This window comes from Zootoca vivipara, chromosome 8, assembly GCF_965207765.1.
Source record: "Zootoca vivipara chromosome 8, rZooViv2.hap1.1, whole genome shotgun sequence".
NCBI lineage: Eukaryota > Metazoa > Chordata > Lepidosauria > Squamata > Lacertidae > Zootoca > Zootoca vivipara.
Window position 1 is genome coordinate 69,222,282 of NC_142591.1, and position 25,292 is coordinate 69,247,573.

A 25,292-nucleotide genomic window follows, 5' to 3' on the forward strand; every position below is an offset into this window, starting at 1 on the left:
GTGGAGCCAGAAGGAATGGCAGGCAGAGCCAACTAAAACCAGTTTTGTCTTCCTCTGCCACCTTGCTGAGTTCTACAAGGCCAAGACAGAGCCAAGGCCAAGACATTTGCACTAATATTCCAGCCTCCTAATGGCCTTCATTTGCCCTCTGAGCAGGGCATTCTTGTATCATAAATGAGTCACAGCTTGAGAAGAAGAAGATGGGAAGGTTGTGAGTCACCTTTATGGTGTGCATTATTCAAAATTGTTCTTGGCCATTTCTCTAAGTAACTCTCATGCATTTAAATGCATTTCCAAAATCCCTTCCTCCATGTAAATGTGTATGTAAGTAGTCTAGGGGATTATGTCATGTTGCAAAATTAGATAAAGGTGATGTTCAAATGTATTTAGCTAATGGCATGTATGGGGAATGTATTTCCATTACTAATGTAGAACATAATGAACTCTGATGACATGCATTTGTTTAATATATTTTCTGAAAGATGTTTGGTTTGGTCCAGCAGTATTGGGCCCACTACCACGGAGACTGTTTCTCTTCCCCTCACCCCCAGCAAAAGAATTACTTAATTCAGGTTTTGTTCACCTAATAAGATATAAACGAATTCTTTATTATGGTATTTCGCTAAACTTTTGTTCACCCGAGTGTATTGATTTTTACTCTCTTCTGAAGACCCTGCTAACAACTTTGGAGGTTCTTTCCAGAAGAGAAAGTGTGGGATATAAATAAAAAAGTACCTATATAATAATTTAAGGATAGTTTTAATCTCAGCAAGTGACTGAGAAAGTCAGTTATACCTAATCAATGGAAACTTTCTGCATTGAAACCCATCTATACTCCCAATGAATCCCCAACTCACAGGGTTAATTCACACAGGGAGAGTTACTCAGACAACCATGACAGGTGTGTGTGTGTGTGTGTGTGTGTGTGTGTGTGTGTCTTTTGAGGGCCACCTGTTGCTAACCTGTGGTACCTCAGGTGTTCAAAGACACCTGAGGGACAACAGATGAGCAACAGGTGAGCAATAGTCCAGCTCCCATCAGCCCCATCCAGAACAAAAGAAGAGCCAGCTGGATCTGGCCAGTGGTCCATTAAGGCCAACATCCTCTTCTCACAGTGCCCAACCCAATGCCTGTGGGAAATGGGCAAGCAGGGCCCAAGAACATGGCAGCTCTCACCCTCAGAAGCATACTGGAGAGCAGGGCCGCCAAGGCTAGTCACCATTGATAGCCTTACCCTCCATGAATTTGCCCAATCCTCTTTTATTTTTTTGTATATAATTTTTATTGGCTTCTTTTTTAACAGAATATTTCCAACATTATCAAAACAAACAGTTATACCCTTTGCTCTGCCAAGCTTGTGACTTCCCTCCGTCTCTTCAACAGGTTTTCAATCTTAATACATATCGCACTTTAAATCTTCAACTTCTGACCTTTGTCCCCTTATAATCAACTCTGTCTCTTTGGTCTAAAAAGTTTTTGAATTTTTACGTTGCAGGATTTATTTCAGTCCCGCTAGTGTCTTCACCTTTTTAAATGCATCCAAGTTGCTGACCATCCCTGCCTCCTCTGGGAGTGAGCCATTGGTCAGTAGCAAGAGATGATGGAATCTGTAGTCTAGCAACATCTTGAGAACCACCTGTGGATTAGAGGGTTGAACTAGGCCTGAAAAGAGCCAAGTCCAAATTCTCACTCAGACATTGTGCTCCATGGCTGACTCTCTATCTTTCGCCACTACCCACCAGTCTCAGCTACCTCACAGTGTTGTTGCCGAGGTAAAATGGGGGGGAAAGCAAGAGCTATGAACACCGCCGCAACCTCCTCAGAGCAAATATATAGAAGTAATAAGAGAATTTTGCACCTCAAAAGTCTGAGCTCACCTTACTGACTAAAGGAATGTAAGGAGAGAGTATCATTTGTTCATATCAGTTATTTTGTAAGAATGATCTGGACAGTGAAACCACAGTTGATGCGTGAGAGCCTTTTGTGCCATTTAGTTGAAAGGCAGGATACAAATTTAACAACTGCAAAAATAAATAAAATAAATAATGTCCCTTTTCCCTTCAGAAATAAAAAGAACCATATTCGAGAAGACTACAAATCCTTTCCTTGTCACCCTTGATTGATTTAAAGGCTAAAGTCATTTGCAGAATGCCTGTATTTTAAGCCTGCCTCTCCTATAATTAAGAAGCCAGTGAATATTGTAGAAGTGACAAGTTTCTGAGTCTGCTTTTTACATCTGGTTTCAATCCAGCAGCAAGCTTATTTCTGTGGTGATCGAAGGGACAACTTTGTGTGTGTGTGTGTGTGTGTGTGTGTGTGTGTGAAAAGCTGTTCAACACATTTCTCTTCCTCTTGTCAGGCACTCAGCCAAAGTCAATGAAATGGCTGCTTTGCAAAATAGCAAGTCCAATGTGTCAGAATCACAAATAACATTCCATTTGTTGCGAAGCTCTCTCTTCCTCTCTCTTTTAACTAAGCAGAGCTCAAATTTTCAAGCATTGAGCACATCACACTATTGATAGATTGCCCACAGGGGAAGAAGTTATCCAGCTAAAAGCTAACAGTAGTTTTAAAAGGAGTTTGGTCTGCCCAAGGACTGGCTTCATAAATTGCAAGAGGTTTTTCTCCCTTGCCTGAGCCCCACCCTGAAAACCACACAACCAGTTTTGACTTACAGACTTGGCACAGATATTCCATCTGTCCCAGAATGTGGAAGTGCTGCGCCTCTAGAGATAGAGGGGAAAATGGTTTGGTTTGCATTTTAATGCAAGCCAATCTCATCCACCCTTCCTGAACCATTGTGTGGCACGATGGTTAGGGTGTTGGACTATGACCTGGGAGAACAGGGTTTGAATCCTCACCCAGCCATTCACTAGGCCAATTACTGTCTCAACTTATGTCTCACAGGGTTGTTGTGAGGATCAAATGGGGTGGGAAGAACCATGTATACCACCATGAAATATATAATTTGTGAACTGAAATGCAGCCATCCTTTCAAATTCACACTTCTCCAAATGTTGCAATGCAGTTTTCCGAGCAAAAAGTTCAGCATAAAAATCACATATTAGGGGAAAGTAGTCCCTTCCAACTCTACACTTTTATGATTCCAAGTCATATAGAGTTCAGTGGGAAGAGAAAAACTCCTCAGATCCATGAAAGAGCGCTTAAGACTGTCTGAATCACAGTGAATTCTTTTTTCTTTTCTTTTGACAATATTTTTTATTAGTTTTCAATTACAGCAATCCAATGGTAGCCTCATTATAACAATGAGAAATTATAAAACAATTACTAATCCCAATCATTCAGATGCCAAATTATAGAATTTAGGTGGCTAGAATTGATGGTTTGATGATTTACTTTGTTTCTGCATTCCAAAATCTTATTCATCTCAATTAGTACATTCAATTCAAAATAACAATCCCTTATACTACAGCTGCAATATTAACGACATCCATTCGTCTTGACACATTAAATGATTTATAAGTCTATAGGTGAAGCATTCAAACTATTTCCTTATTCCTCCTGTGTGTAATAATTATTCTGCCTGTGATGTTCCTTCCCGTCCTTGTAAAAGGATATGTCTATCTTTTCTCAGCCATTGCTGCTCTCCATCATGCCTTGGGCGGAGCCTAATATCCCATTGTTTCAGAAGTTCTCCATTCCTCTGTCCCATGGTTCATTGCTTTACAACTGGATCACAGTGAATTCTACAGATGTCTAGTCTAAGTCTTTTTGACATCTTTATCCAATTGTAAGGCTGGAAACAGGAATAGGCAACATGGTGCTCTCCCAATGCTGTTGGATTGCAACCCCCATCACCCCAGACTGTGGGCCATGCTGCATGGGGTGGCGGAAGCTAGAATTCAACAACCCCTGGATTTCACTCTTAATTCCCTTATTCCCACATAAGAAGAGTCTGCTGAATCAACCAGATGTCTTTGGGAAGCCTACAAGCAGGTCCTGAGCACAGCAGCCTCTGATCCCCTTCGATTCCCAGCAACTGGTCTTCAGAGACATATTGCCTCTGACATCGGAAGCAGAACATAGCCACATTAACGGTCCCTCTACCAGGACGCCTGGTGGGGTTTTATTTCCGAGCACACTTAAGCTCATGCTGCACATGTGATGTGCACAGCCCTGGGTGTTCTGCTGCAATAATTCTTAGCTTGTGCACTGCACACATGCCTTCAAATGAATATGGGCTCCTCAGTACACAATCTGGTTTGTTGGCATGCCTTCATCCATGCCCATCTGCTAGGGTGGCAGTGTGCCTGCTCATATCCTAGATTGATGTACATGTGACAACTGTTGCGATGGAACAAGAGTGCCGAGCCTGGCTCAAAATATATTTAGTAGGCAAGCGTGCTAAAGGCACATGGCTTCCACCTCCCCTTAGCGCCAATGTTTTCCCCTTGCTTCTTGGAAAGGGCTATGGCTTGGGGATGCATGGCACAAATAAAGCCCTTCATCCTCAGCTGCTCTACCCAATCTGTTGTGAATTGGATTTTGGGTTGGGAAAGAGAATCAATGAGTGCTGTATGAGAAACTAATGAATCCATTAGGATCCAGAGAGCTGAAAAAGCACCCCAGAACTGAGGCCTGAGGTTTGGGGGAGGATTTCAATTCAGTTTGGATCTGATCTACCAAATCTGCCCTTCCTCAATTATAGACCAAAATACAGCTGGTCCTTCAAAACCCACACGTCTCCATATTTCGTAATGCAGTTCTCCAACCAAGCAACTTGTGTCAAAATGCAGACACTAGGTCAGAGCTTTCCAAACTTTTCATGTCGGTGACACACTTTTTAAGCATGCATCATTTTGCAGCACATGAATTCAGTTTTTGCATCATTTCATGACACAGTAATTCAGTTGTCCTATCAAACTAGAGGTTAAACTAACCCCTTTCCAGCCTTGGGAGGAGCATGGGAAGCATTTGTGCGACACACCTACACACTGCAGCTGACACACTAACGTGTCATGGCACACAGTTTGGAAAGCTCTGCACTAGGCGCTAATTGGCTGGCCTCCTCTAATGCTATACATGCACACACTTTTCCATGGTGGTGCATGTGACGTGGACCTTGGATCTTGTAGACCTGAAGGCAGGTGGTTCTTATGTCCCATAGTTGTGTCTGATCCAGAATTGTTTACCCCACAGTGGTTTGTGCCCCAAATGAGGATAGAGTTGGGGTTACCTGTTGGCTTCTTTTGCCTATTCATGTGTTGGTTGCCCAGTGTACAGTACAGTATATATATTTTCATGGTTTAACTTATCATGGACAGGTAGAAACAGCTCGGTTCTGTATAGCTGAAGGAGCGTCTCCATCCCCATCGTTCAGCCCGGACTCTGAGATCCAGCTCCAAGGGCCTTCTGGTGGTTCCCTCGCTGCGAGAAGTGAGGTTACAGGGAACCAGGCAGAGGGCCTTCTTGGTAGTGGCACCCGCCCTGTGAAACACCCTCCCAGCAGATGTCAAGGCAATAAGCAACTATTTTACTTTTAAAAGACAACTGAAGGTGGCCCTCTTTAGGGAAGTTTTTAATGTTTGATGCTATATTGTTTTTAATATTTGGTTGGAAGCCGCCCAGAGTGGCTGGGGAAACCCAGCCAGATGGGCGGGGTATAAATAATAAATTATTATTATTACATCGGCTGAAACACCCTCTACAATGTCAGTATTAATGGTAACAGCAGCCCTATCACCCTTTCTTTCGTATGACACTCTCAGCTGTCCATCTCTTTCTGTCTCCTGCTTTCCAAAGGTATCAAATATTTAAAAGCATTTAAAGTGCATTTATTTCCCAGAGACCTCAGACCTTTCTCTCAAATGTCATTGCAGGAAGATTCCCTGTGTATGCATATTGTCACCTGAGATGAGCAGTAGCACCCTCATGGATTTGAGACTGTGGAGTATTCTCTTGTTATCTTCTGCAGCCTGCTTTCTGCTCTGCTGGAAGGTTACAGAAATGTCCTAACCCCTTCTATCTGAAAAGGCCTTTCTTAAACCCCCCCCCCCCAAAAAATCACTGTATGCATTTTTTTTAAAAAATAAAGAAGCTAGCATTTCTATTGTGGGATACAAACACTCAAAGAATTGAGGATGTTGCTGGCTGTGTTATAGCAGCCAAGAAGATTAAGAGGAACAAAGCAAATGCCGTATTTGTTCATGGGCAGAGCAATCTCAAAGTGGAGGCAGGGAGAGAGAACTGATAGCAGATGGATCTCCTTTCTGTATGCCCTCCCAAGCTTGCCCTAGTGGAAGATGGGTGTGTGCGCACCTAACGGCCTCCTACGCATTTGTTACAAAAAGTATCATTTCTATTGTTTGGGTACAGCATCTGCCTTGCATGCAGAAGGTCCCAGGTTCAATCCCCAGCATCTCTAGGTAGAGTTGGGAGTCAGGATGGAAGGATCTGTCAATATCCTTTTTCTCAGTCTCCTGATGAGGTAATCGCTTGGGAGAGGAGCCATTAGGAAAACAAAGGAAGGTAATGGCTCTTTAAGAAAGCTATGGAGAGGGGCTCTGTGCCAGATGGCAAGTGGGGGGAGGCTGTTGCGGGCCTTCCCTCAACTCATAGATACTTCTGAAGACAAAGCAGAATTCCGAGGGAGAGTTTTAGAAATGGCTGGGGATGTGACCTGGAGGGGAAAAGTTGCAGTCTGGTAAAGGCGGCAAGCTGGAGAGGGTCAGATGTCAGTTTGAATTCACAGCTACAGCTATGGGAGAAGCAAGACCCTATGTCAGTGCTGTGAAACCCGCCTCCCCCCCATTGTAAGTTCAGTTGTATACATGTAATAAACCATATATCATAAAGACACCACAGTTTCTGCTGTCCCTCATTTTCCAAAAGGAAACATGAACCCTGAGTAAGCGTGCTTGGAACTCCCTAGAACAGGCATCCCCAAACTGCGGCTCTCCAGAAGTTTTGGCCTACAACTCCCATGATTCCTAGCTAACAGGACCAGTGGTCAGGGAAGATGGGAATTGTAGTCCAAAACATCTGGAGGGCCGAAATTTGGGGATGCCTGCCCTAGAATCTCACACCACTCAGAGATTGGGAGGGGGAGGGATGAAGAGCAACAATACTTTGGCCCTTGGTTGCCCCCACCTTCCCTGAAGTACAATGGAACTGCAGATATGGGATGGAAAGATTGAGATGGGAAAAGCCCCATTGCAGAAACAGAAGTCCTTGTGCACAGCTTCCACTGATGGGGTGGTTAGGTGAATCCCCCCTTGGATTTTATTTTGTAGTGAAATCATTAATCCATTTATGTTTCCCTTGCTAAGACACGCATATATTGCTTTCTGAACAGTAGTAGCCAATTTTCTCAGCTTATGCTGGGGGACCAGAGGATGCTGGGGCTAAAAAGTCATTGAGCCTGCCCCCAAAAGTTTGGCCATGGGCCAGTGGAATTCCTAATTAAAACTGAAATGTGGATAATAGATTTCCTAACACCCTGGCCCCTGATGCTATAGGGATCACAAAATCAGCCATTTCCATGGTAAAAGAGAAACCGCCAGGCTGATAATATTGCAAATGTCACACTGAATGGGTTATTTTTTTGCTCCATTGTTATGGGTTTAATGCACCTTTGCTTTTACACTGCAGAACAGGCCAAACAACATTATGCAAAGTTATTCTCCTATATGAGGATGACCTGCCAGACTATTTTGGGTGCAGATTTCAGAAAAGTAGAAGCACATGCATTTTTTCAAGCTTGATGGTACAGTAAATAATGTGAGAGCATAGTGTACATGATCTCCCCTCCACAGAAGCAATATCCATGCAGGAACAGAGTGTGATGTTTGTCCTTCTCTTAAACAGCACATGCAAAGTAAGGTAAAAAGGAACAAACACTTCCAGGAGGATTTGGCTGCTTCCAAATGGAATGCTGCCACCTGCTGTCCATTTCTTTCATTTCTTCTTCTTCTTCTTCTTCTTCTTCTTCTTCTTCTTCTTCTTCTTCTTCTTCTTCTTCTTCTTCTTCTTCTTCCTCCTCCTCCTCCTCCTCCTCCTCCTCCTCCTCCTCCTCCTCCTCCTCCTCCTCCTCCTCCTCCTCCTCTTCTTCTTCTTCTATCACTTGTAGGCGAGTAAGATTGTCTTCCATCAACACGGTTTTAACAATGAATCCATAAGAGACTGTGGAGGCCAATTCTGGATCCACACATCCTTCCACAGTGGGGACATTGGTTTTCATGTGCAGCATTGGAATTGGACTATTACTGACTTACAGAACTGTGATGAAAACCTATACAGTGGTACCTCGACTTATGAAGACGATCCATTCTGTGGCGCTCTTCGTAAGTCGAGGTCTTTGGGTGTCGAAGTGCCCGTTCTGCGCATGCGCGAAGCACGATTTTGCTTCTGCGCAGGCACAGAACGTGCGTGCGGCGAAAAGACTTCCGGGGTTGTTGACTTCATAAGTCGAAGCCTTCGGAAGTTGAAGTGTTCGTAAGTCGAGGTACCACTGTATAACAGCCTTATGTCCTGCCTAAGACAAATACATGGGTTAATGGACACTAAAGCCCTGTTAAAACATTCTGAGCTCATCATTTGATAAGGGAGAGTGAGGACTAGTTTGGTATGTTCATTTCCCCACCTCGTTTATTTTTGTCACCATCACCCATCACAAATAATGTGTGTGTGGGGAGGGTGACTTCTCAAATCTGCTTGTTTAGACTTCCTGATGAAGACCACATAACACCGGTCTTGAAAGACCTGCATTGGCTCCCAGTACATTTCCGAGCACAACTCAAAGTGTTGGTGCTGACCTTTAAAGCCCTAAACGGCCTCGGTCCAGTATACCTGAAGGAGCGTCTCCACCCCCCATCGTTCTGCCCGGACACTGAGGTCCAGTGCCGAGGGCCTTCTGGCGGTTCCCTCGCTGCAAGAAGCCAAGTTACAGGGAACCAGGCAGAGGGCCTTCTCGGTAGTGGCACCCGCCCTGTGGAACGCCCTCCCACCAGATGTCAAAAAGAAAAACAACTACCAGACTTTTAGAGGACATCTGAAGGCAGCCCTGTTTAGGGAAGCTTTTAATCTTTAAGAAATTAGTGTATTTTAATATTTCTGTTGGAAGCTGCCCAGAGTGGCTGGGGAAACCCAGCCAGATGGGCGGGGTATAAATAATATATTATTATTATTATTATTATTATTATTATTATTATTATTATTATTATTATCCCTCCAGCCCATGAACAGCAATGTGGGCAGTGGAGCTGATGATCTCACTCTTGCTCTCCTGCACCGCATGTGAGATTGAGAACATCTGAGGAGAGCTAATGCAGTGGTGGGTAGAAAAGGAGATCAAGTTTTACTGGTAGATCTCCGGATGCCACCAACAGGTCACCAACTGTTTTGCCTCCCAATTGTTTAACAATAGCAGGAACAACCAAAAGGTTTTCCCCACCTTCTAAAGAAGGCTGATTGCCGAAGAATTGATGCTTTTGAATTATGGTGCTGGAGGAGACTCTTGAGAGTCCCATGGACTGCAAGAAGATCAACCCTATCCATTCTGAAGGAAATCAGCCCTGAGTGCTCACTGGAAGGACAGATCGTGAAGCTGAGGCTCCAATACTTTGGCCACCTCATGAGAAGAGAAAACTCCCTGGAAAAGACCTTGATGTTGGGAAAGATGGAGGGCACAAGGAGAAGGGGACGGCAGAGGACGAGATGGCTGGACAGTGTTCTCGAAGCTACGAACATGAGTTTGACCAAACTGCGGGAGGCAGTGGAAGACAGGAGTGCCTGGCGTGCTATGGTCCATGGGGTCATGAAGAGTCGGACACGACTAAACGACTAAACAAAAACAACCTTCTAAATTAGGTTGTTGAAGTAAGGTCTGGGGAGGGTGGCGGCAGCAGGAGTAGATTTATTTGTGACAGGATTACAAGCTCAGTTCTGATACTGAAAACAAATTCCTAGGCTGACATGTTCTCAGAGTCCCCTTACTCCTTAATCTGCCAGCCACTAACTTTTCAGATAACACTTTAAACTGAATTCAGGTAGGTAGCCATGTTGGTCTGATGCAGTCGAAATACATATAAAAAATAAACAAATGGTCTCTAAGGTGCTACTGGACAACTTGTTTATTTTATACATATATATATTTAACTGAAGTGTAACATACAACAATAAACAATACAAACACTCACCTCAGAACTTCAGCTTTTACAAATGATAAAAGGAATAAAAATAAAAATAAAATAGAAAAATTCCTTCCAGTAGTACCTTAGAGACCTACTAAGTTTGTCATTGGTATGAGCTTTTGTGTAGTGTGCAGGCACATGAAAGCTCATACCAATGACAAATTAGTTGGTCTCTAACGTGCTACTGGAATGAATTTTTCTATTTTGTTTTGATGGCAGACCAACACAGCTAAAAGGAATGGTTACACATGGACAGTCTAATTTTCAGCTGGGTATGACTGGTGGAACTTGAGATTTCTATTCATATTTTTGCCAGACTAGGTTAAGGAACACCCAGGCTTAGAAGGGGCAGGCTTTTTAACAAACAACAACAACACACAGCTAGGAAGTGGGGAGGGGGGAGAGCCTTGGGTGGAAAGAGATATTTCCAGACAGAGACACTTTCTAAGTAGAAACACATTGTGGGTTTTGAGCGGGGCAGGACCAGAAACAGCACAGAGAAAAATCAGCTTTCTTGTCCTTGTAGCCCCCTTCTTAATGCTGTTTGTGTATAATAACTTGTTCCTAATGCTTTCTGCTAATTTCTTAATTTGTGGCTGTTTTTCACCTCCCACATTGTTTGGACAACCTAAGCCTCTTATACAGCTGATGCTGATCTCAGTTTTTGAAATCCCTTTATTCTGTCACTATCTTAATTATATATTAACTCCCTATCCCATTTATAACCAGAAAACCCAGTACATTGAAACTCATGGTGATTTTTTTTTTAAAAAAATGTTACTAGAGCATAGGAAAATGCTTTACGCCAGGCATCCCCAAACTTCGGCCCTCCAGATGTTTTGGACTACAATTCCCATCTTCCCTGACCACTGGTCTTGTTAACTAGGGATCATGGGAGTTGTAGGCCAAAACATCTGGAGGGCCGCAGTTTGGGGATGCCTGCCTTACGCGAAGCCAGACTACTGATCCATTTATTTTAGTCTCTCCTGAGTGCCGGCAGCTCTCCAAGGTACCAGATTGGGGACATTCCTGTCTTTATCTGGAAATGTCAGGGGTTGAGCCTGGGAACTTTCTTCCGTGGGATACTCTGCCACTGAGCTATGGCCCTTCCACATGCTTATCATGTAAGTTGTTTTATCGTGCTGTATTTTTGATGGGAAGCATAGATTATGCTCCTGGTGCATAAAACAGTGGTGCCGTACTTAACCTCTGGAATTTAAAAGGAGTGCCGTTGTGACATTTTTACGCTGTTTGGTATAGCCTTATCAACCCGACCCATCAAGGGTTAACTCAGACTCCGTGGCGACTGACTGGACATTCCATGAGGGGAGGGGGAATGGTTGAATGTTTAAACTTAGGGACAGCCGTTTTGTCAGTTGAGAGGGCGCTGGGGAGCGGGAGTGTGAGGGTGGTTGAAAAGAAGGTCAAGGAGAGGAGGTTTAGGCTAGGTAGTCAATAGGTTATCTCGTACACGAGTAACAAAGTTATGACTTGAAACTAAGCTTGTACAAAGGAAACCTTAAAGCAACCATTACGTTCTTGAGCAATAAAATTTCCAGTGTTAAAGTGCCAATTAGGAAATCGTCTGTGTTATTTTTCCAGCCAAGGTACATGAAAACTCATTCAGGAGGACATCCATTAAAAAGACAACACTTCCTTTGAGAGGGAAACGGTTAGTTTGTCTGCGAGCCAGGCAGACAGACCCAGGGTTTCAAAAAGTTACCTCAGGGGAGAGGCAAGCTTTTACAGAAATGGATTTCTAGAGGCAGAACTCCCTATACTGTGGACACAAGGGATAGTCTCAGATATAGCCCTGAAGTTTAAAAGGTACCTGGCCACGTTCGCGCTGGAAGAGGACTCTCTTTTGTATAAAAGGAGAAGAAAAAGAATAAAACCCTCGAGTGCATGAGGGAATACAGGATAGACTAAAGGGAACAATAGGGGGAGGCTCGGTTTACCCCAGATCATCCCTGTTAGTTCTTGCATTAAGTGAGAGGTAGAATAAATAAGACGGAAGCAAGGGTCTTTCGTCGCAGCCGTATTTAACCAGACTCTGGAATTAATGGTCAATGTGTTTGTCTGTGTGGCTCTTTAGAGGGCAATGGACATTATTTCAATAATGTCTGCTGAATTTGGCACAAACACCCCAATTCTGCTGACTTTCCCCTAAACCTCTGCTCCAATGGTAAAAGGTAAAAAGTAAAGGACCCCTGAACAGTTAAGTCCAGTCAAAGGCAACTATGGAGTTGTGGCACTCATCTCACTTCAGGCCAAGGGAGCCAGTGTTTGTCCACAGCCAGCTTTCCAGGTCATGTGGCCAGCATGACTAAGCCGCTTCTGGTGCAATGGGACACCGTGACGAGTGCCAGAGCTTATGGAAACACTCTTTACCTTCCCACCACAGCAGTATCTATTTATCTACTCGTATTGGTATGTTTTCAAACTGCTAGGTTGGCAGGAGCTGGGACAGAGCAGCTCACCCCATCGCATGGATTCGAGCCACCAACCTTCTGATCAGCAAGCCCAAGTGGCTCAGTGGTTTAGACCACAGCGCCACCCGCTCCAATGGTACCATGGGATGATGCATATCTTTTAAAAAATGAACCTCATTTTTATGCTACCTCCTACCATGGGCGATGACAATGGTCAGGGGGGGTGGGAGGCATAGATCAACACCACTCGGCAGGCAACAGCAAACTGCTTGAGAATCTCAGAAGTGACAGAGGGTTGGAATTAATTTGACCCAACAACACTGCCCCCCCACATACACACAAAAACAAATCACACTGCAACAAACCGACTGCAACCAACCATGCCCTGGGACCTCTGGTCTCTTGCACTGCCAACAAAAATAAGACACCTATTTATGTGATGCTGACACAAAACACCCCGCCCATAAACTATGCAAAAAATAAATCACAAAAATGAAAGTTTACCTCCTCCCCTTCCTTTTCCTCCTGACTCTCTCCCCACTTCTTTTATCCCCAACCCCAAACCTGCCAATGTCTCACACTGAATGTAACTGAAAACAGAGGTGCTGTATGTACTTTTGTTACCTAAGGAAACCTTTTAAAAAGCAGACTTGTAGTTTTGCAAAACTTCCACAAGGTGTCAGGGGCGACATTCCGTGCATGGAGTGAATGGCAGCCAAGATTTAATTTCCGGTGTCTAAATAGATGGGGGACAAGCAATGTTCATTTGTTTTTTTAAAATTCTAAAATTCAGGATTGTCATATAGAAGCCATACACAAGAACTCTGCAAGGAGGGTCAGGGGGAATAGCCTAGGCTGGTATAAAACGGACTAGTACTCAGGAAGCTGAATAGCACAACCTGTGGTTTTCTTGCATGCCTCTATACCAAGGACAAGGAATCTGCCGCCCTCTAGCTGTTACCATCAGCCCTCCCTAACATGGCCAATGGTCAATAGATGGCCAATTGATGATGGGAGATGTAGTCCAACAAAAGTTGGAAGGCCACAAGTTCCCCATCCCTACTCTATTTACCTGATCATATCTTAGAGCAGAGGTTTTCAACCTTTTTGAGTCCACAGCTCTCTTGACTGACTGCATTCTTCTTGTGGCATCCCTGTGGGGCTCAGGAGCCCAGTTATATAACTCCTTGCCTGCCGAGCTGGCAACCTCTCACCCTTTTTCAAACACCCTCCCTTGTGGAGCACTCCCTCAGTCTCCTCCCCCCTCTCCTTGGAAGTCTTCTGGGCAGCCGCTGCTGCCATCCCCTAGTCTCTGAGCTGCTCCCCCCCCCTGCAAAGAGAGGTGCCTCTTTCGAACTGCTCTTACCATCAGAAAGTTCTTCCTGGCGTTTACCTAGAATCTCCTTTCTTGTAACTTGAATCCATTGGTTCAAGCCCTAACTTTTGGAGCAGGAGAAAATCCATCTTCCAGGTGACATCCCTTAAGATATTTGAAGATGGCTATCATATCTCCTCTCTGTCTCCTTTTTTCCAGGCTAAATATACCCATGTCCCTCAACCATTCCTCATAAGGCTTGGTTTCCAGACCCTTGATCATCTTGGTCACCCTCATCTGCACATGTTCCAGCTTGTCAACATCCTTCTTAAATTGTGGCACCCAGAACTGGACACATAACTCCAGATGTGGCCTGACCAAGGCAGAATAGAATGGGACTATTACTTCGCTTGATTGGGACACTATAGTTCTGTTGATGGAGTCTAGAATAGCATTAGTTTTTCACACTGTGGACTCATGCAAAGCTTGTGGCCTACGAAGACCCCTAGATCCTTCCATGTGTACCACTGGTAAGCCAGGTACCCCCCTCTTATATTTGTGCAGCTGGTTTTTTCTACTTTGAAGCAAGTCTCATTGTTCAATGAGACTTACTTTCAGATAAATGTGTATTGGATTGTAGCCTAGGTGGCATAAAATCCCTTCAAAGGTTGTTTTCTAAATCAAATCAAGAGCAATATTGTTTGGAGAATAAAGTAGAGTTGTGGGCTGAAAGTATTAGGAGAAAGCTAAACAGATGGTTGGTGAATCAATAGCTCTGGGGACCATCATATTCTGTACGTTGCCTCCAGCATTGCCCGTGAAATGTATTGTCCCTTTTCTGCAGCTGAAGCCAAATCTTCCCACCTGGTGTGACAAACAGAGCTGGCTTGAAGAGAAAGCGCCTACTGGAAGCAGTTGTCTAAATATTGAGTGGGAATTTGTGGGCTACTGTGTTATTTATGTACACATTTAAAAGCCAAATCTAAGAAAAATGTTGTATCCATCTCCATCTTTTCATTGCCCACTTTCCACTGGCTAGAAGAATAACACTCAAATTCTACTGTTGCATCCTCAGTAATTCCATAGAACCAAATAATTTGAGTGGCGGAACTCCTCCTCCTTTCTTTTTCTCTGCAGCTCCCTGCACACCCTCAAAATCTGCTCCATATGGTTGGGGAACCCTATGCAGCAGATTTTGGGGGCACAGGGAGAAGTGCAACATTGGAGACAAACTGGTGACTCCCACTGCACAAAAACCACTGCATGCATCTGTCTGAAATTTCACAGGCTTCAGCAAAAAGGACTACTGTGCCTACAGACTTCCTCCATTTCTGTCAAAACATAAAATGTATAGCCATTTTGTTCCATTTGTCTTGTAATTCAGTGGGGGAGACATAGGAAGCCTTGGATTTTCTGAAGTGAGCTTTTGATTTGCACCTGAGTGGAAGTGGGTGTCCTCTTGAGCAATCCAAGCCAAACTCAGAATGCAAATGCAAACTGAATCTAATCTTTGGTGCACGCCTCTTGGAGACACATGGACGCACCTTCAACCACCTGGGGCTGCTGGGAGATGAAATCCAAAATACTTTTCCAGGGGCCGTTCCTCTACCCCCAGTCTTCATGTGTCTAATGTGAGGGTTTGAAGGACTTGTAAATATATATTTGCCAGAATGTGCTTTGTGACTGGGAACCTTGGAATCAGGATCCCAGCCTTATCAGAGTTCGAAAGAGGCTTGTAAGATTACTCAGGCTAATGCACATGCAAGCCATCTTCAGATGTTGCTGCTAGACACATTAGCGCTCTCTGCATGAGGGATGGGGGTGATGCACAGCTCTGTAGAGAGTTTCCCCCAGTTATGGCCAGGCTGAATGCTTGAAAAGGGCTCACATCTAATCCCCATCCATTCCTCTTAGCTGAGTGCAGAATTGGTGTCCCCTCAGCCATATTTTCCCTGGGTCAAGGGACCCAGGTGGCACTGTGGTTAAACCACTGAGCCTAGGGCTTGCTGATCAGAAGGTCGGCGGTTCGAATCCCTGTGACGGGGTGAGCTCCCGTTGCTTGGTCCCAGCTCCTGCCACCCTAGCAGTTCGAAAGCACGTCAAAAATGCAAGTAGATAAATAGGAACTGCCACAGCGGGAAGGTAAACGGCATTTCCATGTGCTGCTCTGGTTTGCCAGAAGAGGCTTTGTCATGCTGGCCACATGACCTGGAAGCTGTACGCCGGCTCCCTCGGCCAATAATGCGAGATGAGCGCGCAACCCCAGAGTCGGTCACGACTGGACCTAATAGTCAGGGGTCCCTTTACTTTACCTTTACCAGCCATATTTTTATGGACTCCTCATGCCAGGAGTTCTGCTGCTAAATAATAGAAAAGCTTATTTATGGCTCAGGCTTGCCCATATTTTTTTGTGAAGGTAGAATTGTGTGTTCAGGTTTCAATCAATCTTAATATGCGTTTGTGGGGGAGAAAAAAGACTTCAAAGGACTTCATGAAATGACAAAGAGCAACAGCAACACACACACACACACACACACACACACACACACACACACACCACACTGTAATTTGAGCAGTTAATGTGCATAACAACCAGTCATTGTGCACATTCTCTAGGCCTCATGGAGAATGTGCACATAATCAGCCCATGAAGAACTGTGCACATTTCCCAGTGAATATATATAATCGCTTTGGGAACTCTGCATATATCAACTGAATTTTGTACATTCTCTGGCCATTATGCATAATCCCCATCAGCCTTTGGGGAATGTCAGCTGTGAGTCATGTGGCATTTTTGGGGGGAAACTACCTTCAGGGTCATGTTAGTACGGTACTATGTCTGAGCCTAATCTGGCTTGTGGGTCAGAGGCTGCCCATCACTGCTGTAAAGAAAGAAATCATTGGTGCTACTTTCAGAAAGAGCTGTCCACTACCAATAAAAAAGTGGCCATAGAAGCTCTTCACTACACATGAGTTGGCCCACAAACCGAAAACTAGCACAGCAAAGAACTGGGAGAGAGCCTTGCTCCTGATCTAGAACTTGCTCAGGGGAGGGTGACCGAAGCAGTGCGGGATCTGGAAACCAACTCTAATGTTTTTTATGTTTAGCCTAGAAAAGAGACATCTGAGGTCTTCAAGGATCTGAAGGATTGCCACACAGAAGAAGAAGCAAACATGTTCTCTGTTGCTCCAAAGGCCAAGACTAGAACCAACGGGTGGAAATTGCAAGGAAGCAGATTACGGCAAAATGTCAGGAGACACTTCTTATGGGGGAGATTGCCTGGGGAGTGGGCTCTCTGTCACTGAAGGCATTTAGGCAGAGGCTGGATGGCTATCCATTTAGGATCACAACCTGCATTTAGCAGAGGGCGGGACTAGGGGGACCTCCAAAAGCCCTTCCAACTATTGTTCTAGTTTTGGAATAATAATTTATTATTTATACCCCGCCCATCTGGCTGGGTTTCCCTAGCCACTTTGGGCGGCTTCCAACAAAAGATTAAAAATACATTAAAACATCAGTCATTAGAAACGCCCCTAAACAGGGCTGCCTTCAGATGTCTTCTAAAAGTCAGATAGTTGTTTATTTCTTTGACATCTGATGGGAGGGTGTGCCACAGGGCAGGCACCACTACCAAGAAGGCCCTCTGCCTGGTTCCCTGTAACTTCACTTCTTGTAGTGAGGGAACTGCCAGAAGGCCCTTGGAGGTGGACCTCAGTGTCCGGGCTGAACGATGGGGGCGGAGACGCTCCTTCAGTTATAAAAGAAATGTCCCTTTTAACATATGGAATGCACTTTCAGAAGAGATCAGTTGCAGCATACATTTTCTTGCGGGAAAGTTCACTAATGAAAAAAAAGTCAAGGAAGTCAGGCTCATCTTTGCATGCATAATGAAAAATAAATGAATCTCTCTCTCTTTCTAAATACCGAAAGAGGAGAAGCATGCATGTGGGTGGCTGCTGACCAGCACTTCATGTTCCAAAGCTGTGCATGGCTCATTAACCATAAATAAATAAGCACAACGTGAAAAGTATTATGTTGTGAAATTAAAGTGGAATAAAAAAACAACAGCAAGCCAAAGGTTTTGCAAGATGTAAGAGATACCCTAGGCTGGCTCAAAATAATTAGCACAACCACCACACAAACTGACACGTGTAGCTCAGTGTTAGACCTTCTGCTTTCCACAAAGGAGGTCTCTCTCCGCTTCCATCCCCATCATCTCCAGGTAGAGCTGGGGAAGTCCCCTGCCTGAAACCCTGGACAGCCACTGCCAGCCACTACTCAGACACTACTGAGCTAGATGGACCAATGGTATGACTCAGTAGAAGGCTATTCTGTTTCAATGCTGAAATAGAACCTGGGATTTGGAACTTGGATATTGGATGCCAATAACTGCCCCCCCCCCCCCGCAGCATCTCAGCATCTTCTGAGGCATTGCAGGGATAACGTCTTTGGCAATAACACACACAGCACTATATCTGTAGATACACATATATCCCTATATACATAAAAATGTAAGGGTGTTGTCATGCTGCAGTTCATGTAGGGGACTACACTGACTCCAACATGATAAGCAACAGCCATTTGAGTGAGGAAGCATGCTGGTGGCAGGCAGCCCAGGGTAGAGGTGCTTCACAGGGCAGTTTAACAAGCTGCTCTGTGCAGTCCCCCTCCCTCCTTTAAATGTGACTGCAGCGAGGTCTAATAAAGTGGGGGGGCGCTTCACACACTGGTTAAGGAATCTGCTATGTGATGACACTCCCCTTACCTTTAAAATTAGTTGGGGGGGGTTGGGGCAAAGGGTGTGGGGAAGGGGTGGGTGAAACTCCACTCAATGTAATCAGTTTCTGCAAAAAGAAAAGGAAAAGCAGCCACATAAGGAGCGAATCCTCCTCCTGAGCTTTCTTCCCTCCCGAGAGCAAAGCCAAATAATTGAGTAGCTTTCCAATTTTCCAACAGGCTGGATTTCCAAAATGAAGTAGCCCATTGAAAAGATTGCCTTTCAAGAGAGGGAAAAAAAGTCTCTGCTAAATGAAAGTTTTGCAAAAGTTACTGCTTGGAATTGTTCACTTGAGCTGGCATATTATTAGGAAAAGAATAGTGCACACAGCTCCTGAGAAATCTCTATGTGGGACAAGAAGCTACAGTTAGAACTGGATATGGAACAACTGATTGGTTCAAAATTGGGAAAGGAGTACGACTTATATGCAGAATTCATCATGCGAAAGGCTGGACTAGATGAATCCCAAGCCGGAATTAAGATTGCCGGAAGAAATATCAACAACCTCAGATATGCAGATGACACAACCTTGATGGCAGAAAGTGAGGAGAAATTAAAGAACCTTTTAACGAGGGTGAAAGAGGAGAGCGCAAAATATGGTCTGAAGCTCAACATAAAAAAACCCAAGATCATGGCCACTGGTCCCATCACCTCCTGGCAAATAGAAGGGGAAGAAATGGAGGCAAATAGAAGGGGAAGAAATGGAGAAATGGAGATTTTACTTTCTTGGGCTCCTTGATTACTGCAGATGGTGACAGCAGTCACGAAATTAAAAGACGCCTGCTTCTTGGGAGAAAAGCAATGACAAACCTAGACAGCATCTTTAAAAGCAGAGACATCACCTTGCCGACAAAGGTCCGTATAGTTAAAGCTATGGTTTTCCCAGTAGTGATGTATGGAAGTGAGAGCTGGACCATAAAGAAGGCTGATCGCCGAAGAATTGATGCTTTTGAATTATGGTGCTGGAGGAGACTCTTGAGAGTCCCATGGACTGCAAGAAGATCAAACCTATCCATTATTAAGGAAATCAGCCCTGAGTGCTCACTGGAAGAACAGATTGTGAAGCTGAGGCTCCAATACTTTGGCCACCTCATGAGAAGAGAAGAATCCTTGGAAAAGACCCTGATGTTGGGAAAGATTGAGGGCACGAGGAGAAGGGGAGGACGAGATGGTTGGACAGTGTTATTGAAGCTACGAACATGAGTTTGACCAAACTGCGGGAGGCAGTGGAAGACAGGAGTGCCTGGCGTGCTATGGTCCATGGGGTCACGAAGAGTCGGACACGACTAAACGACTAAACAACAACAAACAACAACAAGTGCTTGAGCTATTGAGCATGTGCTATTTTACTTCCTTTTGAAATGGCTGCCTTTTCATTATTTCCAGTAGGACTTTCAATTGCTATGGGCCTGTTCCATTCCCATGGTTGAACCAAAAAACAGGACTTGAACACCAAAAGTTATTTGTCTATCTGGATCAGTATGCTGTACCCCGGCTGGCAGTAGTTCTCTAGGGTAGTGTAGGGCAAGCTTTTTCAACTGGAGGGCCAATGCCCTAGTGGTTGACTTTTTGGGAGCTGCATGGCAATGCTGGGTGCGGCAACAAATGTGACCCTTAATACACACCTTTCCATCCAAGCTGGAGATCTTTAAGCAGAGACTAGAATGCTGGGTACACTCTAGCGCTGGATCTCTCTCATTGAGCAGGAGGTTGGAGTAGATGCCTATAAGGTCCGCCCCCAACTCTATGATCCTATGGCAGGGACAAGGAAGCCTTCTCATCTGAGGGTCACACTTCTTCCAGGGGCTGTGTGCAATTTATGGGTGGGCCCAGAGGCAAAAGCAGAAGAGTGGCGAAACTGTTGTTTAGCAAACAGGCAGAGTGGCATGATCGCCAGTGTTAAGTAGGGTCTGCTCCAAATGGCTGTGTAGTTATGGGGAAAATTTTCCTCTGTGCTATGTACAACAGCTAAACAAAGAAAGACAAAACCTTTCTGCTTCTGTCTCCTTGAATCATACACGGTTTTTGTTCAGTTTGCTCGGTAAAGTGTCATGAGGACTTTTCTCTCTGGGCTTCATCTGTGTTATTTAAGTGATTTTGCTAACAGTGGTGTCCGACAGTCACCTTTCAGCTGCTCGTTTACAGTTTCAGAGCACAAATTCCCTACAAAATTCATTTACATCTCCCATTCGCAAAAGCAATCAACAGCCGCCTCTTGTTGCTCCTGCCTGGTGATTACGTTGCCATCTGCTGTGACTCTAGTGGGTCCCTCACTTTTACGCCCTTCACTTTCTATAATGTGTCTGCTTGCTATATCTCTCTTGCCTCCACCACCTGTGTCTGTGCCCCCAGCGTGGCCAAAATGACATCACATTCCAACCACCCACATTGTCCCTTGCAATTTCCAACAGGAGAGGCAGATGTTATTATAGACTTTTCAGTCTGTGAGTATCTCTTTTTCGCGGAGCTCTTTAGCTTAGCCAGATCTAAATCAGTCAAATCTAACCTCCATTTTCTGGGTGACCAGCCATGGTGCATATCTCTATGACAACAGAGAGTTTGCCAAACAGTGCTTCAGAAAGCTAACTTTTTCATTGTACTTTAAATTATTTTTTAAAGGCTAATAAAGGTTTGCTGATAACTATCTCCTAATAGGCTTGGCTAAACATTCTACATTTTCCGATAAATAAATTAAGGGTCATTATCCAAAGTGATCTTTCCCTCCTGGATAATGAGTTGCATTTGTGGCATTCCATGCTTATTAGTCTTCAGGGGGCAGACATCAACCACTCTACGTTTCTTTATGGTGGGTCAATACTTTTTTTCCAGCACCATCTGGCCTTCAATAGCATTGGCAGCTCTCGGGGTGCCACTTGCTTATACACCATGGAGTAGGGCATTGGTATGGGGATAACCCAGAGCAGATTCTTACTCTACAACAGAGATGAGGAACCTGTGTCTGGACTACAACTCACATAATAATAATAATAATAATAATAATAATAATAATAATAATATAACAACAACAACAACACCTTTATTGTCAATGTACAACCTGTGTACAATGAAATTAACTGTGCCTCCCTCCCCACACACAAACACTCAATCTCATTGCACTCTGTGTGCTTGTCGCACAACACACCAACCCCGAAAGTCAGTTGCACTATATTATTTTCTGTTCAGCAGCCTAACAGCCCATGGATAGAAACCGTGTTTTTTTTAGCCTGTTGGTACGACTGATTACTTCTATATCTCCTGCCTGAGGGTAGTAGATTAAAGAGGTGCTGGCTGGGGTGTGAGCTGTCCCTGAGAATTTTTCTCGCTCTCCTAAGGCAACGATCCCTTGCGATGTCATGTAGCGGGCTCAGGGGACAGCCCATGATATCATGTGCTGTGTTCACCACCCTCTGTAAACACTTTCTGTCCATGGCTGTCAGGCCAACGTACCACACTGTGATACAAAATGAGAGGACACTTTCTACTGTGGACGCGTAGAAGGAGGTCATCAATTGTTGTTTAACATTGTTCTTTTGCAAGACCCTGAGGAAATGGAGTTTCTTTTGGGCCTTCCTAACCACCTGAGTTATATGGTTTTTCTAAGTGAGGTCTTCAGTAAGGTAAACTCCCAGGAATTTAAAGGAAGAGACTCTCTCCAAACAACCCCCCCCCCATATACAACGGGGCTAGTTCCCTTCTCTTCCTCTGAAAGTCCAACACCATCTCCTTTGTCTTGCTAATATTTAGGTGCAAGTTATTCTCTAAGCACCATGTAGATACTTTTTCAACGTCCCCACTCCCCTCCATCCTTGACCATTGCATTGCCAGCTGGGGCTGATGGAAGCTGAGTCCAATGACATTGGTAGGGTTGTTGGCTCCCCAACCCTGATATACAATATGTAGAAAACCATATGGCATTGCCTTATTACAAGTCAGACTACTTTGGTTCATGGAGCTCTTGCTTTGACTGGCAACAGCTTTCCAGAGTCAGGACATCACTGTTGTGGAGGGTGGGGTAATTAAAAAAATAAAATCATCTTCTCAGACTGGGAATATCTCCTCACTCATCCAGTTTAGGGATATTCCACCATACTTCAGCAGAGTTTCTTTTCCTTCAGCAGAGTAAGCAGCTCATGTATATGTCAAGCTTTAATAATAAGTAAAATTGTAGCACAAAAACATACCATCTGCAGGGTTGTCATAGGGTTGTCATATGTCAGGAATTTGTCAGACACAGCCGGTACTCCGCCTTCTTAAACAGCGTCCGGGTGGAAATTGCTGAAATGTCCTGGAAAATCTGGAGGTATGGTCGCTCATGTTGGTAGTGTAGATGTTGACAAATCACATTAAAAATAGCTCAAAACTAAAAAAAGACAAAGCTCAAGAACTTTGGCCTTTAAAAGAGCAACAACTATTGCGCCCGGATTTCCACTTTATGAAATATGGCAGCCCTAACTATCTGAGAGAAATTAAAGCAACATCATGAGGCAAAAATGACAGTTGGTCTCTCTAAATCAGGCATCCCCAAACTTCCGCCCTCCAGATGTTTTGGGCTACAATTCCCATCACCCCTGACCACTGGTCCTGTTAGCTAGGAATCATGGGAGTTGTAGGCCAAAACATCTGGAGGGCCGCAGTTTGGGGATGCCTGCTCTAAATGAACTTAACTGAATACCTGAAGGGAGGGGCTGATTCCAGAGCAGAACACAAAAGCCCCGCCCACCAGATGCCAGACATTCTGCTGTTCAAATTAGGCCCCAGAGTTTTTCTTACAGTCACTCTGGACCACCTCAATCAACTAGAAAATATGGCACCTCTGATTCAGGAGGAATACTCATTGTCTTATAACCACCTCACATACGAATCAGAACAAACGTACAATAAAGGCTGGACCACCATGTCAGCTTTGTGCAAGCAAATCAGGATGAATGTTCAATAAACAGGTGATCTGGAAGAGCCCTAGCAGAGGAAACATGTTCCCCTGGCAATATCTTAAGACAGGTTTATGGTGCCGATGAAAACACCCATTCACGAGAGCCAGGCTAGAAATTATTAGCTGCCTGTATTGAGTATTGGAAGGCTTCTTGCTGTTGACTCAAAAGAGTGGATCTGAGATCACTGCAGGGGAGGTCTATTCATAGAAAAATGTTTGAATTGATTCATACAGCTACATAGTTGTTCCAAAACACTTTGCCAGTCACCTTTTCCCCACTGTAGAAAATGATTGTATTTTTTTCTGGACGTTAACAACATCCAATGCTGTCTTCTGTTTCATTCACCCTGCATGAGCATTATTACTATTATGAATCACCTCCTATGAAGCATCTCAAAGCAATTTCAAAGTACAATAACAACATATATAAAACTACTGCATATACATAAAAAATTCAATAAAAACCTGTTACATACATAAAAATAGTTAAAGTAATTACATTTATAAATGCAATTTCAAATCCATTACCTGCTGTGTTAAAATATATATTTGCATTTGTTCAAATGAAGCCTGATCTTATGCATATATACAGGCAAGTGAGGTCTGTTAAATTCAATAGGGCCTTAGGCAGCATCAGAAAGGGTCAAGGTAAGCAATTTTATGGACAAGCAGCTCTTGCAAGTTAGCTTGGTTGGTTAGAGCCTGGTGCTGATCCCTGTATGGGTGCATATTCCTGCATTCCAGGATTTATTATTTATTTATTATTATTAAATTATTATTATTTCCCCAGCCACTTTGGGCAGCTCCCAACAGAATATTAAAAACACGATAAAACATCAAACATTAAAGACTTCCCTAAACAGGGTTGCCTTTAGATGTCTTCTAAAAGTCAGATAATTGTTTATTTCCTTGACATCTGATGGGAGGGCATTCCACAGGATGGGAGCCACTACCGAGAAGGCCCTCCGCCTGGTTCCCTGTAACCTCACTTCTTGCAGTGAGGGAACCGCCAGAAGGCCCTCGGAGCTGGTCCTCAATGTCTGGGATGAATGATGGGGGTGGAGACGCTCCTTCAGGTATACTGGGTCAAGACCCTTTAGGGCTTTAAAGGTCAGCACCAACACTTTGAATTGTGCTTGGAAATGTACAGGGAGACAATGTAGATCTTTCAGGACCGGTGGTCTTGGCAACCACTCCCAGTCACCAGTCTAGCTGCCGCATTCTGGATTAATTGTAGTTTCCGGGTCAGCTTCGAAGGTAGCCCCACATAGAAGTGCATTGCAATAGTCCAAGATGACATAAATCCTCAGATTGCATTTAAAAAGATATTTTCACCTACAAATTGAATGACAAAATTAAAATGGCTGCAGTCCCAAACATGCTTCCTTGAAAATTAACACCATTGGAATCAATAGGACTTCCTTCAGTGAAGATGCATTTGGGATGAGAGCACTAACGTGGGAAGTCACATTATTTCTCTTTCAGAAATATAACATGTGGGGCTGGTGGAATCTTTTTAACCACTACACCACATTGGCTCTCAAGTTTGTCCACAACTCATCAAAGTTGTGTGCTTATTTATATATATACACCAGGCATCCCTAAACTGAGGCCCTCCATAAGTTTTGGCCTACAACTCCCATGGTCCCTAGCTAACAGGACCAGTGGTCGGGGAAGATGGGAATT